This window comes from Colias eurytheme, chromosome 3, assembly GCF_061535395.1.
Source record: "Colias eurytheme isolate Ceu_HAF_F1 chromosome 3, ilColEury1 Martin Lab GWU primary, whole genome shotgun sequence".
NCBI lineage: Eukaryota > Metazoa > Arthropoda > Insecta > Lepidoptera > Pieridae > Colias > Colias eurytheme.
Genome location: NC_142982.1, coordinates 12,610,296 through 12,623,900, shown reverse-complemented (window position 1 = coordinate 12,623,900; position 13,605 = coordinate 12,610,296). Strand labels below are relative to the sequence as shown.

General features: G+C 34.1%; 1 long non-coding RNA gene across 1 annotated transcript in view; it reads left to right on the top strand.

Annotated features, from left to right (window-relative positions):
• Positions 1–11,168, top strand: part of LOC149910008 (uncharacterized) — a 68,811-nt gene extending 57,643 nt beyond the window's left edge. Inside the window, exons 2-3 of the long non-coding RNA XR_016458459.1 lie at positions 9,445–9,642; positions 10,801–11,168. This is a non-coding gene — a long non-coding RNA (uncharacterized LOC149910008). The remainder of the gene's footprint in view (positions 1–9,444; positions 9,643–10,800) is intronic.
• The last annotated feature ends 2,437 nt before the right edge of the window (positions 11,169–13,605 follow it).

Here is a 13,605-nt window from a genome sequence, read left to right as displayed (position 1 = left end):
CACATTATCAGCGAGTTAAAATAACATGCAGACCATTTTATAATTGCTTCACACGCAAATGTGATTTATTCATTTTTAATTATTTTAATATTTTGATTTAATATAGTCCGGGATACATCGCCCATTTTTGCAAGTGATTACTATCAAGCTAATTTTTCGTGAGTAGCTTTATTTTGATGAGATGCCCAATAATTTCATGTACAAAACTCTCGATTGTGGTAGCTACCAGAGGAAACAAGGATAAAATATTTTGATTTGATGGTTCTCAAATATTAATTACTAACTGAATGTTTTTTTTTGTTCAATCTCAAGATAATTATCTAAATTATTCGAAAAAATATTTGTCCTACAAAATCTATGGTTTGATCAAAGAGTCCCCCTTTCCAATGTGTATCGATAACGAAGTCATCATAAATGATTAGTAACCAGCTGATTTTTTTTATTTTCACTTATTTAATACTTAAATAATTCAACAGAAATATTGTCCTACAAATTGCGTAATAAATATTTGAGAACCGTCAAATCAAAAAAATTTATCCTTGATACCTCTGTAAGCTACCACAATCGAGAGTTTCGTTCATGAAATTATTGGGCATCTCATCAAAATAAAGCTACTCACGAAAAATTAGCTTGATAGTAATCACTTGCAAAAATGGGCGATGTATCCCGGACTAATATAATAATTTGATTTATTGTGTTTTAAATATTAATCTATATATATTATTTAATATAATCTAAGTTATATTGAAAATTTAAATGATAACAAACTAGATAAACGTGTAATTATAAAACGTTTTAAACGCTTTTGAACATCAAAGTATATAATTAAACAATACATTCTAATCACTTTAACATCGAAGTTATTCACATAAAGCATAATTATAAAAGCAATTTGTCCAACGAAATTGAATAAATTACCAAACTTTGTCCGCAGTTAAATTAAACAAGTTTTGGAAACTTTTCAATGTATGGATGAGTAATTTTTATTTTTCACATTAATAAAATGCGGTGGTTTTGTAATGTTCAACATCAAGATACTATACTATACGATAGAATTACTAAATGCAGACCTTTATTTAACAGTTCAACATTTAAGAATCAAATAAAAATTAAGTGAAATAAACCTTTTCAACCTCTCAGAGACAATTAAAAGGTGAAATTTGAATATGAGATTTATTTAGAATCCTATCTTGAGATATTACAAGTTATTTTGGATACTATTTTGTCGCCCTCTTTTGGTATTTGTAATAAAACATGGCATGCGTAAATATGGGCGTTATTGAATATTGTGACTTGCCTTTTACATATAATATTTATTGCACGCTTTGTGACTTCGTCACCAATTAATTAATAAATTAATTTGTTTTAATGTATAGTTATTACGTAAAGAAATATTGTGTGAAAATGAACATTTTTAAGATGTAAACCACATTGTATTGATAGTCAAGTATTTATCTTGTTTGAATGATAAGATTAATTAATAAGGTAGGTAAGCAATCCAAATTTTTTACATAATATCCAACAACTATAGACATCTCTCCTACATGACATTTTAATTAAAAAAATGCTTATCCACGTCAACCAATGGGTCAAAAACAGAACCAAAGCGAAGATTTACCAATGTAGAGAAACTGGGATAAAACGCATATTTAAGATCCTCTTTAATGGCGGGCCTGGAGCTAAAACGGGTTGAATGTAAAGCCTCTTTTGTTAGTTTCTGCGGCGTTTTGTTTCACTGTTTGCTGTGGATCAATAGACGGCAGCTCCCAAACATTTTGACGGGGAAAGCGCGGATTTTCTATAGACAAGGTTTGGAGATGGGATCAGTGTTTGGACTTTTTTAACCTTTGGTATAGTGATAAGTGAATAAGAAATACGTTTATTATGGACACATACATACATATAAAAAAAAGTATTTTAATGTAAATTTCAGTAGTGTGTTTCAGTAGTGTTAGCTGTTTCGTTAAATATTTGAATGAGAAGGTAAGAATGAATTTTGATTACAAAGGTACATTAATGGGCTGAAAATTTGCCGGTTGAAAAGCTGTTTTTCTAGTGTAATATTATCACTTTTAGATGCATATGCACTGTATATGGAAATCTATAATTATAAAAAGATTGTATTCATATTTGTCTGTTTGTTGCACATGATCTATTAAACAACATTGGGATATTGTTTTGTTGTTTATCAGGACAAATTTATTGATGCTCGGAGGATGGAAAATATTATAGTAAACTAGCGGTCCGCCCCGGCTTCGCCCGTGGTACCTACATGTTTAAACTATCCTATCTCTCAAGTTGGATCGAACTGCACATGGTGTGCGAATTTTATTATCATCGGTTAAGTGGTTTAGGAGTCCATTGAGGACAAACATTGTGACACGAGATTTATTTATATTATAAGATAATGTAACGAGCAAATAAGTTTATTACGACAAATCATTATGGAAAGTAAGGATCCAAATGCGCTAATTCAAATGTCCTACATCTGTAAGTGACGTTGAATAATCACAACTACTTAAATGTAGTGAAGTTGGCCGGACAAAACGCAAACAGGCCATGTTGCAGTGCAAGTGTTTGCGAGTTGGCAACCGCGTCGAGTGTCAGGAACAATGCCTAACTCGGTTTATCTTGTATTTGGTATTATTTTCAATTCGACGGAAATTATTGTTTTGCTGGGTTTTGTTTGCTTGGTAGATAATGTTGCGTTTGGTGTTATATATTGTTGCTTAAGGCATATTTCAAAATAATCTCATGTCCTGTGTGATACACAAAAAATGTCAAGAGTTGATTTTAAATTAATTAGTTAAGCCTTGCATAACTTTTAATACACCCTTTTTAAGTTATTATTACATACGAATCCAAGACTAGAACGCTTAACGATTACAAGTTAGCAGCGTGTAAGTGAAATTAATTCAGTAATCCGTTGAGCAAGAGGAGAGTTTGGAAGTTGGTCACTGGATTACAGCGTGTTGCAAACCGAAACCGTCAGCTTATATGGTCGTGGGATACACTTGGTAGTTGTGGTGTTAAATAGGGAATGGAGAACTGTGAAGATGCCTTGAGACCGATAAAACTACTTAAATAATAACCTATTAATTGAGAACTCCACACTCCAACTGATATATTTTAAAGAGGGAAAATTAAAAACATATGTGACAGAGAATAAGTTTAAATGATTTCATAATATAGCAGATGTATAACATTCTTATTAACAACTAGCGGTCCGCCCCGGCTTCGCCCGTGGTACATATTTACGTTTTCTCTACATAAAAACCATCCTCGTACTTCAAGAAATATAATAAAAAAAGAATTATCGAAATCGGTTCAGCCGTTCTCGAGTTATTTATTTATTTATTTATTATTTATTTATTTATTTATTAAGGTACATCGACAGATCGCGCATACATCATTCCTTAATATTAAATACAGAGTAATAATATTCTAATGCTTGACCCTATTATAGATGTACACAGCATTACAAGAAAAACTGAAGATAAATGTAGTCAATGAGGATGTTTTATACAACTAAAATATGTATATTAGTTCAATATTGCTTAATTCTAAGACGTGATGTGATATGATCTGTGCACCTTTCGTTTAAACATTGGCAAACTATCGTGAAAAATATCAAGGTTCGGAGCTTTAGTGAGGAGTTCATTGTAGGTTCTTAATAAGCGATATACTGGAGAGTTTGAACCGAGAGTTGTTCTGCAAGTTGGAATGCTGAAAGTGCGGATAGGTTTTCTGGGAATCGAACGGGGAGCATTAAACATTATACTATTGAGCAAATCTGGGCTATCAATTGTTCCGTTAACCAATTTAAATAAAAATGTTAAGTCTAGGGTGACTCTTCTGTCCTGAAGTTTGTCCATTTTGAAAAAAGCTAATCTATCATAGTAAGGGCGTCTGTGCGAAATGCCAGGTGAAATGAAGGCAAGATACCGAGTGAACCTACGCTGTACAGCTTCCAGTCGTTGAGAGTGAACGGTGAAGTAGGGGTTCCAAGCGACACTCGCGTATTCAAGAACACTGCGAGCCATACTATTGTACAGAATAATCCGGGTACTATTAAAACGGAAACCTTTTGTGTTTCTTTTCAAGAAACCAACCATCTGATTCGCCTTTTTAACAATTGTGTCAAAATGGGAATTAAACTTTAAGCTCCCATCAATCACAATACCCAAGTCCCTCATCTCTTTGACCTCTTCTATTTGAACATGATTGATAACAAAATTAGATTTAAGTACATTTTTTTTCCTGGTGCATATGAGGTGAAAACATTTTTTTGGGTTTATGATCATTTTGTTTGCTTCACACCAGGATTGGATATTATTTAGATCGCTTTGAATCAATTGTGCGTCAAAAACTGAATCGACGACTTTATAAAGTTTAAGATCGTCAGCAAATAATGAGACTTTTGAGTTTTTGATAGCAGCAGTTATGTCGTTGATAAATATGACGAAGAGAATAGGGCCTAAATGTGATCCTTGAGGCACGCCTGAAGTTGCCTGGTATGATTTAGAAGTATAGCCGTTAACTGATACTACCAGAGGTCTTTCTCTGAGGTACGATTGAAACCAATTAAGAAGGGGGCCTGATATTCCGTAGGATGATATCTTTTGTAATAAAACTGAGTGGTCGACTTTGTCAAAGGCGCTTGCAAAATCTGTATATATAACATCTACTTGCTTCCCTCTGTCAACATCATAAGAAAGGTTTGAAATAAAAGTTACCATGTTAGTGTGTATAGAGCGTCCTTTAACAAAGCCGTGCTGGTGGGGTGATATTGAGTGATGAATATGTCTAGAGATGAGTGGAGTTAGCAAAGACTCGAGAATTTTTGGAAAGCAGCTCAAAATTGCGATTGGTCGATAATTACAAACATTGCTACGGTCACCTTTTTTGAAGAGTGGAATTATCCTAGTTTCTTTCCACGATGATGGAAAAATACCAAATCTTAATGAATTATTAAATATCAATGATAAAGGAAGGGCGAGAACTTTGGCACACCGTTTAACAAAGAGTGAAGGTATTTGATCTGGACCTGGACCTTTATTGTAGTCAAGTTTTTGAATGCATTTAAGTATATCTGTCACAGAAAAGGAAACATTTGAAATATTATTGTGGTTTAATGAAGAATAATTTATATGATTTGTCGGACCGGATCTGGCTGTATACACTGACTGAAAGTGCTCAGCGAATAAATTTGCTATTCCTAGTCCAGTGGAGGTTGCAGAATCGCTTAGATGCATTTCGGAAGGTATCGAAGAATTTGTTTTAGATTTATCCTTAAAATAGCGCCAAAATTTTTTAGGATCTTTTGCTATATTAGACTCTATAGCATGTTTATAATCACTTAAACATTTATTAGTTAACTTTTGACATTGCTCGCGAAGTATTTTATATTCTATGCTATCACGTGGATTATTATACTTATGAAACCTCCTTCTAACCTTGTCTTTTTCTTTTAAGCGTTTTATTAATGAAATACTCATCCAACTTGGGTATTTAGATTTAAATCCATTTCGTATTGGGACATGTTTCTTAATAGCAGAATTCAGAATATTGTAAAATGCAGAGACCATATCGTTAACATCTGACAGATTCGATAACTGATCCAGCCAATCAACAGAACCAAGCTCATTGTTAAGTGCAGGATAGTTTGCTCTCCAAAAGTTGTGTCTAGGATTGTATTTTGATTTGAGGAATTTAATATCTCGACAGTTATTTAGTGATATTAATAGACATGGATGATAAGAATCGATTCTGGATAAGCTATCGTCTGACTTATAGACAGATATTATACTATTGGATAAATTACTTATGACTAGGTCTAATACTTTCGAATTACAATTCCTAAACTCATTAAACTGATTTAGACTATTAGATAATAAAAAATCTATCAAATTATGACCCAAAGAACAGTTGTAATTAGATGGAATCAATACATCGTTGTGTGAAGTCCTATTCCAATTTATGAAACCGAGATTGAAATCACCTACCACTATAACATTATCAGCAGTACACAATACTTTTTCTAAGCTATTTAAGAATATATTCAATGTTCCGATATTAACGGGCGGGGGAAGGTACACAATACAAATAGCTAACTTAATTGTCTTACCATTCAACAATACCTCAGTCATGACCCACAGATCCTCGCACTCCGATTCCCAATTTTGAATGCGATACGATGGAGTGTCGCGTGATATTGCTAAAAGGACTCCACCGCCATCGTTCTTAATATAATTTTGTCGATCTCTTCGGTATACTACATATCTTGAATCGAATATTTCGCTATCAGCTATACTGCTATTAAGCCATGTTTCGGTAAATGCAATAGATTTGTAGTCATGCTGTAGGATTTCGTTATACACATCATTGGTTTTGGTACGAAGACCACGGACATTTTGGTAGTACATATCGAATTTTAAGTAAAAAAAATATAAAAACATTTTAAGTTAAGTTACTAACTAATAATATTAAGACTATCCCTGTTGCGTATTTGAAAGGCTTGACTGGATACGTCTTTGCGGACATAGATCTTGCCGTTCCTGACCCAAACGAACTTATAGTTTTTCTCGCGAGCTCTGATCCGGGCTGCTGCGTGAAGCGATTTATTAGTCGGTGTCAAGTGTTCTGATACAAAAACAGGGCTGGGTGCTCCACCAATACCTAAATGATGAGAATTTAGTTTGGCATCAGAATTATTTTTATTGAAATTTGACACAGCAGCAATAACTGCATCGCGGTGTTGTATATTACGCAGTTTTACTATAACAGAGCGAGGTCTTGAATCATCCTTATTCAATTTCTGGACACGAGTGACAAACAAGATATCTGCAGGAGCAATGGGGTTATCAACTGTCTTGACTAATTGGCCAATTGTATTCAATAAATTTTCAGATTTATGTTCAGGAATGCCGTTTATTTCCAAGTTGTTTTCCCTCATATGCTGTTCTATTGTATGAAGTCTACTTGTTAAATCTTTTACTGACGTCTTCAGGAAAAGGTTATCTGCTTTAAGATCGTTTATAATAGAAGATTTTTCTTCCAGCTGAGTTTTAATATTCTCAAATTGTGTATTAATAAATTCTAGACTTTCATGAAAAGAGCTTATCTGCTTCTGTATATCTCCTAATTGAACAATCACTGACGACTCCAAGGCTTCCTTTAATATTACGCGCAGTCGATTTTCTGTAATGTAACAGTCCGCAGTGCCGGTAATACTTTCCAGGTGTTGAGACTTATTGAAAGCTGAAGCAGCAACTGCACTGTCACTACCTGCGATATTTGAATCACTTGACGCCAGTTTACTTTTACAGGTACCGCATTTCCAAGACGATTTATGTTCTGGTATCATCAATCTAAAAAAATGGCGGCTCATATCTGCGCATTCTATATCGTACTTAGAGTTACAGAAGTGACAGGTCAAGAAGTCTTTAGTTTTTATAATATTTTGACATGTTGCACATTTAATCGGAGGAGCCATTATTGATGGGTAAAATCGTTAAACAATTTTCGGTCTCAAAAAAAAAAAAATTATAATTATAAATGCGTCCGTCTAATTGACAATGTTTGCAACAGCGCTTCAAGCGCTTTACGAAGCGTTCCGTCGTGACCTTGGAGCGTTATAACGCAGCGACAAGGACGAACTGCAAGTAGCCGTTAATCGAAAATTTATAAAGTTTTTAAGTTTTATCTCACAAGTTTGCGTCCGTTATTGAGATTATTTTTGCACTGATACTTCCATGAGACACTTATATTCACGATGATACACTGTTCCAAGTTAAAATGTTATTTTTTACCACGAAATAAGAATTAAATACGAGGAGCACAGTAACTACGTGTTATCTCGCGCGACAGCGAAGTTATGCGCTTACCAACACATTTTGCGATTCATTTTTATATATGTCGTGGTCATATCGTAGATTTGATCATTTCATGATATGAGTGGCCATTTCACGAAATGGTCGCATATCGTGAAATGGCCAATTTAGTTTGGCCACATCATGATGTGGTTTGGGCAGATCAATGATAAGAAATCGCTTCACGATATGGCCAATTAACACACGGTTTTTTCATGAAATGATCAAAATTATTTGATCATATCGTAAAATAGTTACATTAATCGTTGGTAGAGGCGCTGCAAGCTCTGTGATTATGTGATAAGATGGCGGCCGCTGGCGAAAATTAAATTATTCGCAGTTAAAAACTTCATAATTCGTTTAATAACAATATTATGAAGAAAGTCATAGCAAAGAATTTAAGACGAAGAGGTACGAGTACTATGGAAAATGTGGATATCTTATATGTATTTAAGAAAAAATGCGACTTAAATAAAATAATTTAAAAAACTACTACTATATTATTATAATTGTTTGTTTTTTAAAAAGCGATCCGCTTCTGGCACTCGCCGGCCGCTGCCGCGGCACGCTCGCTTTGCTCGCTCGGCTCGTGCGTTGTTTATCAAAGTCTAACCTAACCTAACCTAACTGTTTTCTATTGCAAAAACGATTCGCTTCTGGGATTCGCCGGCCGCTGCCGCGGCACTAACTTTAATGACATTAAACAAGTTTTTAGAATATAGTTATTCTGAATTTTTTTAATATTTTATGGACTCTTTATATTTTATACGATCTGGCCAAATGTGGATGACCAAATCGTGAAACGTTGACGATTTAACGATCTGATCAAACTATGTTGGCCATTTCACGATATGCGACCATTTCGTGAAATGGCCACTCATATCATGAAATGATCAAATCTACGATATGACCACGACATATATAAGAATAACATACAAAATAATATTATATCAGATGTATAACATTTTTATAGTAGATTGTTAAAAACGTGGCGCTTTTTATTAAATGTTAAAACTTGATCTAAAATACGCTATCAATTTTGAACACCTTGTATCACGTGCAGTCTTATAACAATATTTTAATGAATAAATGTATATAATATTTTGTATCGTATGATAATAATTATGATATTGTGTCGGTTAAAGAGTAAAATTAAATAATGTTTTTATATACTAAAATGAATTCTGCTTCCACTAACAATTATATATAGGTATATTTCACAATATAGAAGCCTTATCAACTTATAACCACATCGGTCCGTAATCCGCAATCTAAAAAACAATTATTCCGAACGGAATGAGAGGAAAAAATGAAATGAAACAAAAACAGGGTCTGAATTAAATCGGAATACAAAATAAACTCGATATAATACAAAACAAAAGAGTAATCAACGACTTAATCTTTCGTTTTGGTATTTTTAGCTTGGTTAATAAATAGCGATGAAAAAGCTTGTGAAAAGATGAATTCTCTTTGAGGTTCAAACTATTGTTTTTTGGTATTGCAGTGAATTGCGTTCAGAATTGAATAATTTATTTTTGTATTTTTTTATAGCTTTAACATTATGTTATTTCAGAATATTATCTATACAAAATTTGGAACAATATGGAGCAATGGTGGTTCAGTGAGGGCATTTGATATCTATCAACTAGCAGTAGATCTCATAAGGGCAGCCATAAGGGGCATGATGGCGGGAACAAACAAAGGCTTGATGATGAAGAATAAGCAATACAAGAAAATGGTCTTATTAATATTATTTAGACGACTCTGGCAGGTGAGGCGTAAGGAAAGATGATGTTTTAAATCTCTCTGTACCATCAGATATTTTTTAAATACATAAATTTAAGAAATGTAAATTAATAACTAGTATACATATAATCTTTATATATAAAAATGAATCGCAAAATGTGTTGGTAAGCGCATAACTCGAGAACGGCTGAACCGATTTCGATAATTCTTTTTTTATTATATTCCTTGAAGTACGAGGATGGTTTTTATGTAGAGAAAACGTAAATATGTACCACGGGCGAAGCCGGGGCGGACCGCTAGTATTATATATATTTAGCATAGAAATATTGGGATTTGATTGACACTGTCGTACCTATACAGTGTATCTAACATACAAATAAAACAAAGTAGGGTTTGTTACATGATTTATAATTCAAGAACTGCTGAACCGATTTTTATGTCTTTGATATATTGGATTTCTTTCTTTGACGAACTATTTACACATCGTAAAAATTCTCGAGAAATTCGGAATAAGAATTCTGGAGACAGTCCTGACTGATAATATAGGCTAACATTTTCTTTTTTTGAAGTGAAACTTCTTAAGGCGCGTTAAGAGTAAAATTTCAAGGTCGCGTCATTGCAATACCGTCACGTCATGGAGTAAGGCGACGATTTTGGTATCTTTGAATCTTGTCAAAGAAGTTTCACTTCTGACACGTGTGCTCACCCACGCTCCTTTTTATACTGCTAGCTAGCTATAAAATTTTAGCCAATACAATATAATAATAATAAAACGATATTACCTATTAAATAAAAATAATCCTTTCAAAAACGTATCATTTTGACATGTCACTTCAGGATAATTCTGAAGTATATCTGCCAAGATATCTGCCAATAAATAGTAATAGAAATAAAAACACTGAATTATAGGGCTGTTCCCGACAGATATTTCACATTTCGGTCGTGCGATGTTTGTGAATTTGGAGAAAATTTTATTTTATGATTTCTAAAACGCATGTGTGGGTCGCACATGGCGCGCTCGTTGACGCGAACCTGCGCAAGCAGGTGACTGTAGTGGGCTATGAAATGTGATGTTTTATGGAATATTTTTAGTATAGTACTTAGTCTCTTCTCTATAGTGAAAACGTTGCATTGAATTTCGACATACGACTTAATTAACTACATAATTAATTATTTTTTACAGAGAGGTCCAGTTGCTAGTGCCGATTAGATGAATCTCCTGAAGATGGCTGCTTCCATGTCCAAAACTAACTGAAATTTAAAAACAATTCGATATTCCGTTTAAGAATTGTGTGAAAAGTTATAAAACTAGTTTTAACTTGTTTTAATATTCCTTACCGCTATTTTCGTGGCCCAATTATTATCGCTTGTGAATATTTCACGGGACCCTGTTTTGTTCTTTATGGCTCCTACAGTTGTATGCTGGATGTTTATGGTGCAAAGTTTACGGCGCGTATACTGATTTTGTAAGGCAGTTGACATCTTATTAAATTTACACTATACATTGACTTAGGGCCGATTTTTCAATGCTTGGATAAAATCAAGAAGCTTATATCTAATACACTGGAGATTGCACTATGACCATTCACTTGACAAGTCACTTTCACTTGCCAAGTTAGGTTTTTTTTTTTTTTTTTTTACCTAAAATAATGAACCTAAGGTATCATTATTGAAAATTACGATCTAGCCCTTTACTATAGGCTAATGAGTAATATAAATCTAACTTAATTTGCTAGGTATAGTATGTCTAAGAATGTGTCCATTAACACTTTTCTTAATGTCTCTATTTAAGGCGAAGACACTTTGTTCATGTGTTCTTTATGAATAGCACTCACTATATTACACTGACACTTCACTAAACTAACTCAAAAGGTTTTGTCCTTTTTAGTCTTCTCACTATGTCCGTGTTGTCAAGGAGCTGGATAGCCTCGACGTTCACATGATGGTGAAGTCTGCGTTCGTGAGCTTCGGCGTTTTTTTTAATTATGTCCGTGACGAGATCTACTTTAAGGTCCCGATGTAGGTCGTCATTTCTAATGTACCAGGGAGCATTCACGATCTCTCTCAGCACTTTATTTTGGAATCGTTGTATGATAGTGATATTACTTTGTTTGGTACAGCCCCAAAGCTGACTACCATAAGTCCACAAAGGCATAAGGACTTGTTTATACAAGAGTAATTTGTTTTGCTTTGAAAGTGTAGAATGCTTGCCAATTAGCCAGTACATAGCCTTATAGCGAAGCTCTAGCTCCTCGCGTTTCTTTTTGACATGAGCCTTCCAGCGAAGCTTTGCGTCTAGAGTCATACCCAGGTATTTCGCTGTATTTTGATAAGGTATTACATGATTATTTATGTATACCGGATGATAATTTGGCTTTTTGTTTGTGAAGTCTATGTGAATAGATTTAGACTCATTGAGTTTTACTCTCCATTTTTTCGTCCAGTCAAAGATCGTATTAACAGCTGTCTGAACTTTTTCTACTGCTTCTTCATGAGTGTCACCTGTAGCCATTATAGCTGTGTCATCCGCAAATGTTGCAATGGTGTTGTTCTCTAACTCAGGAATATCGCAAGTGTACAACAAGTACAGAATAGGACCCAGGACACTTCCTTGCGGTACTCCAGCTTTTATAGGCTTAAGCTCTGAATATGCATCATCTTGTCTTACTCTAAACATACGTTGTGATAAGTAAGACTCTAAGATGTCAGCAAACTGTTTTGGGAGCATATTTCTTAGTTTGTATATAAGCCCTTCGTGCCATACTTTATCAAATGCTTGCGCCACATCCAAAAATACCGTGGAGCAAACTTTTCTTTCTTCTAGAGCCTTTTCAATTATATTGGTTATCCTATGTACTTGATCTATTGTAGAATGGCGTTCTCTGAATCCAAATTGGTACTCAGGAATTAAGTTTCTTTCCTCGATTATGGGTTTTAACCGTTTCAAGAAAAGTTTTTCAAATAATTTTGACATGATCGGCAGCAGAGAGATCGGCCGGTATGAAGTAGTCTCATGTGGCGGTTTACCAGGTTTTGGTATCATTATAACTTCGGCTATTTTCCACACATCAGGCACACACTTAAGCCTAAAGGTAGCATTAATGATTGTAGTTAGTTTGACAATAGCCTTCTGCGGAAGGTTTCTAAGGATTTCTCCAGTAATGAGATCATAGCCAGGTGTTTTCTTACGGCTAAGTCGTTTAATTTCACTGGATACTTCTCTTGGAGTGACTAGTCTTATTTCTAGCTCATCATTTGCTGTTTCTTCTACTAAAGTGAAGTGTTCATTCTCTTCATTGGGTTTGAAAATTTGCTCCAGATGTTGTGCAAATCTTGCTGCTTTTTGCTCGTTGCTGATTGCCCACCTCCCATTCACATCTTTGATTGGTGGGATATGCGTCATTGGTTTTTTTGAACTTTTTGTGGTTTTCCAAAGGGAGTAATCTGTTGTACGATCACTAGTTAGATGACTAAGGAAGATATCCATTGATTCATCTTGAAACTTTTGAATTGTTCTTTTCAGTCTTTTAGTAAGATTATTAAGTACTGTTTTATCATGTGGAAATCTCGTATGATGCCATATCTGTCTTTGTTGTCTTTTTTTGGCTATAAGATTTATTATTTCTGGCGGATAATTATTGGATCTTTTGCTTTTTCTAACAGTAGGTGTATTATTCCAAGCGCTTTTCTGTATATCAACAATAAATTTTCTGATTTCATGCTCCAGATCTTCCTCGCATTTTAGAGGAATTTTTAATTCTATCACAGATTCCAAGTCCTTTTTGAAGCTTTCCCAATTAGTATATTTATTTACTAAAGTAGGATGACTTTCCCTCATTATTATGCTCTCACTTATAGTTAGTATGATAGGCGAGTGGTCTGAGCTCATGTCATAACCTTCCTCAATGTGGAGAAAATTTTGTGATATATTTTTATAAATAAAAAAGTCAATTAAGTCTGGTTTTTTCTGTCGGTCGGTTGGCCAATA